Source organism: Euprymna scolopes, chromosome 15 (assembly GCF_053919585.1).
Source record: "Euprymna scolopes isolate OS-2025 chromosome 15, ASM5391958v1, whole genome shotgun sequence".
NCBI classification, from domain to species: Eukaryota; Metazoa; Mollusca; class Cephalopoda; order Sepiida; family Sepiolidae; genus Euprymna; species Euprymna scolopes.
Window position 1 is genome coordinate 119,067,962 of NC_136496.1, and position 5,000 is coordinate 119,072,961.

Here is a 5,000-nt window from a genome sequence, read left to right on the forward strand (position 1 = left end):
ACTGAGTCAGGTGTGAAATAAAGCCCGTTGAATGTTGAGCAGTGATTCAGTTTTTGTATTTGTATTTGAAAGGACGCTCACCACAGGAGACTTTTGATGAAATGAAAGAAACTTATGGTGATAATGCCCCATCATATGACTTTGTAAAACGCTGGCATTGTGAATTCAAACATTGCCGGAAGTCTGTGGAAACAGCTCCCAGACCTGGTCGCCCCCCCACGTCAATTTGAGGCTGGAAGCACTTGGACTCACCAAAGGCAAGGGTGCAGCCATCCGCTGGCAAGGTCATGCTCACAGTCTTCTGGAACCAGGATGGAGTAGTGATAACAGCTTTCCTGGCAAAGGGTATCACAATTGCAGGAGCCTATTATGCTTCACTTTTGAGGAAATTAAACGAAGCTATAAAAATCAAGAGGCGGGGCAAGATCAGCAAAGGTACCCTCCTCCTGCAGGACAATGCTCCGGTCACCAACTCGCATGTCGCTAGATCAGAAGCACGGGCGTGTGGTTATGAAACCTTTCCTCATCCGACTTACCCTCCTGACCTTGCACCTTCTGACGTTCACCTCTTCCCAGCCATGAAATTGTATTTTGAAAGGAAAGCGTTTCCCAAATGATGCAGCCTTGATTTCTAAAGTCACGTCGTGGTTGGACGACCAACCTGAGCTATTCTACAAAAACGATCTCCAGAGCTGCATCCAACGATGGGAGAAATGCATAACTGGGTGGTTCCTCTGTAGAGAAAGACTAATAACTGTGCAAAGTTTCGTTGCTCTACTGCTATGAGAAGTGGGTCAGGGGCATTACTTATTGCACGCCCCCTCATACATATATATATTTAGTCAGCCACATACAGTACTGTCTCGCTGTTTCACAGCTCATCAGTGCGGCTAGACAGGCAACTGCCTTAAGCCAGGATCGAAACTCGACTGTCCAAATGACAGTTATATATATATATATATATATATATATATATATATATATATATATATATATATATATATATATATATATATATATATACAGTCATGATCATATTTATTGGCACGGTCCAATAAAAATCATATTTTGTTAATAAAATCTCATAACAATGGTCAGAATCGAAGGTTATTATGTAGTATCATATGTATTTTGAACTGCTCTTTTCGATACAACAATTGCATTTAAAAAAATTGAATACTAAAGAAATTACAAACGAAATTTCTAAATTAATGTGTTCAAAATTATTGGCACAGCTTATGTTTTTCATCTATTACCATCATAATTACAACCAATTTCATGCTTGACGTGGTTTCGTTACCTTTTTGTAGCCTTATTATGCTTATTTAATGTTTATTTAATGTTTATTTAATGTTAATTTAATGTTTATTTAATGTTTATTTAATGTTAATTTAATGCTTATTTAATGTTAATTTTAAAAAAAATTCTTTTTCAGATAAATTTAAGACAGCGTTTGTTTTAAATTAATTTAAATCGAAGAACTTTCGTTATGGTTACTAAGGAACACAACGAAGACACCAGGAAGAGTGTGATAGCGTGTCATTCCAAAGAGGAGGGCTATGATAAGATTTCTAAGGAGCTAAACTTTCCTAAATCCACCGTTTGGTCCATAATAAAGAAGTTCAAATCACAATATCACGTTAGGAATTTGGAATCCCGGGGGAGAAAAAGGCTACTGTCCGCTAGGGCAGAGTGAAAAATAGTTCGACGTGTCAACCAAAACTCAAGGATCATTGCTGGGGAGATTGTAGAGGAACAGAGAAGTTCTGGAGTGAACGTGTCTTGACACACAGTTGGTAGAGCTTTGAAGAGAGCTGGTTTGGAAGCATGTGTGCCGAGGAAGACTCACTTATTGAAACCTGTGCATCTGAAAGCAAGACTAGAGTTCGCAAAGCGCCAAATTGATAAAGATGCTGCCTTTTGGAAACATATGGTCCGACGAAACGAAATTTGAGTAAATCTGCCATAATAGTGTTCCTTCTGTTTACAGGAAATCTGGCGAAGGCTTCTTGCCTGAGAACACTATGCCAACTGTGAAGCACGGTGGAGGCAGTTTTATGTTTTAGGGATGCTTTGCTGCCACTGGACCAGGACGACTTGTTAAGGTCACAAACATCATGAAAAAGGAAGATTATATTAAAATCCTGAATGAAAACTTGAAGGACTTTGCTAAAGAGCTGTCACTTAGTTGATCTTGGTGTTTCATGCAAGATAATAACCCAAAGCATTCGTCTAATCTGACTAAGTACAACAATAAAATGTTTCGGAGTGGCCACCCCAGAGCCCGGACCTCAATCCCATTGACAATTTCTGGAGAATTTAAAAATTGAGGGTAATGGAGAGGAATCCTAAGAATCTCTCTCAGTTAGAGGAGGAATAGAAATTTACTGCTGAAGAATGCTACGAGTTAGTGGAAAACTATAATAAACGACAACAGCAAGTAATTAAAGCTAAAGGCCATACAATCGATCATTAGAATTACGGTGCCAATAAATTTGAACAAGGGAGTTTTAAAATATCGTTTGTAATTCCTTTATTATTATTTTTTTAATTCGATTGTGGAGTTGGAAAGAGCAGTTAAAATATATATTATACTTCGTGATTCCCTTTGAATTAACCCTTTTATGAAGGATTTTTAAGCCAAAATGAGTTTTTTATTGAACCGTGCTAATAAATATGATCATGACTGTATATGTATATATATATATATGCATATATATATATATATATATATATATATATATATATATATATATATATATATACATATGTGTGTGTGCGTGTGCGTGTGTGTGTGTGTCTTTAATTTCTCATTGTATATCAAAATGCATTTTAATTTTTGAATCACGTTATCGGTTTTTATTCCTTTCCTTCGACTTTTTCTTCTTTTCCCATCCTTATTTTTCTTTTTTTTTATTTCTTCAAGCTGCTTTTCATATTCTTTTCATGATTTTTAAGAAACAACTCTTGCTTTCGTATTGTTCTCTTATTATTTGAAGACAAAACCCTTTTTTATTTGCAATTTCGCCTCCCGATCTTCTACCTGCTATCCGCATCACTCCATCACCTTCTCTTTTCTTCATCCTCGACTTCCTTTTCTATCTCCTCTTGTTGTGCTGTTGATAATTCTTTTTTTCTCATCTGCAGTCCGGCACTATTTTAAGCGGCGGAATGATTTCTATATTTTCTGTAGGTTCTTGAATGCAACCGAGCGTAAAGAGACAGAAAGTTTAATGACGAAAAGCCAAGAATAAAAATATCTTAATATAAGGAGAGATTGAAGAAATGTATACCAAAATAGAACGCGCCAAACAAAGAGAGAACGCAGAGAATGTGTATGGAGTGTGGGAAAAGGGGAATACGAATTGAATTGACCGAGACAATACTCTCCTCCTGTTTTGTAAATATGATCATTATATATTTAAAAAAAATAGTCAGAGGTCAATATTCAATTCAAAGATGTTTGCTACAGGTTCAGTGTCGAACAAGAAACAAAATAGAGGAAGCAAATCGATATGTTAATAAAGAATCTATTTGCACAGGCACACACACGCATCGAATTACAGTGTGAACCCCTGACTGTGTCTAACTATATTAAAGAGCTGAAACACGACTCCTGTCTAATATATATATATATATATATATATATATATATATATATATATATATATATATCATTATGCTTTGAGTTGCCCAAACTTTATATGATGCAATCATGAAGGGAAGACGAAAATTCATGATTAAAGTGTTAAAATAAAATCCACGTTTAAAATAAAATTCACGGGGTGAAGAAAATAAAAAGGGGAAAAAGAAAATGGGGGGATTCAGCCGACCGGTTTCGCCCTCGCTTTATCAAAGCTGTATCGAGGAATTTGAGTGAAAAAAAAGGAGGAAAGACACGAATGTGAATCGAGATTATGTACAGATAACGTTCCGTTATGTATGGGGGACGCAATAACGTTATATATTACTCGAAGATCCTAGAGACTAATCACACTCAAACCTAAGAGGCATTCCTTCTGTTTACAGAGGGAAGGCCTTCTCAACCGAACGTGAACAGTCTCTAAGATCTTTAAATGAAATAATGAGTGAGCACGACTCAAGATTGTAAAGGAATTCGTGCTAAAGGTCGCTGCACAAGACGGCTTTTTTATAAGGTGGTTAGTAATTGAAGACTCGTATATATTGGCAATTACTTCTGCTGTTTGGTATGTCCCATTTCTTATTTTGGTAGGTACGTGTTGTTGAACTCTTCCATTCAATCTTAACGTTATTCGACCCACATAGTTGGCACTGCAACTAAATTCAAAAGTGTAAATTACATTATTATTATGATGGGGGGGGTAGATCATCTTTTCGAAAGGATGGCATTAACGCTCTCGTAGAGAAAACAACACGTACATTTGAAGCAAAATAACAATTTTGCACTGTTGAACTGATTTGCTTTGCAAATTTCTCACTTACTGTCTCCAGCCAAGTTAAACGCAGATATACTGGGCATTTATTGACCGTTTGAATTTTAGTTACAAAAGACTCTGCTATTTTCCTCTGTATAACTGACCTAATCACATCCAACGGGTACCCATTTTTGGAGAAGGTGTCAGTAATTATTTTTAATTCTCACCCAATTTGGATTTGGAGCAGATCATTAAGGCACGATGTGTTAGGATTCAAATTAGATTTATCTTACGTTTTCGGGGCAAAATGAATCCCAACGTGTATACAGCCACGTCAACGTGGGTTTACGATATATTGATGTAAGGTAACTTGATGATGTTTTCGTTAGCAATACATCAAGGAAAGCTAGGCATGAATTAGACTCTCCTTCATATTCATGTATTGTAACGTGGAATGCATCCTATTAAATAAGGAGAAAAAATTATTTGCCTCTGTTTGGTCAGCGAAAATAGATCAATGGTTTGTTGGGTCCAGAAAGGAATTGCTCTTCATTGAAACCCACGAAAATATTCGCCATTATCGGGCCCAAAACTGAGCCCATC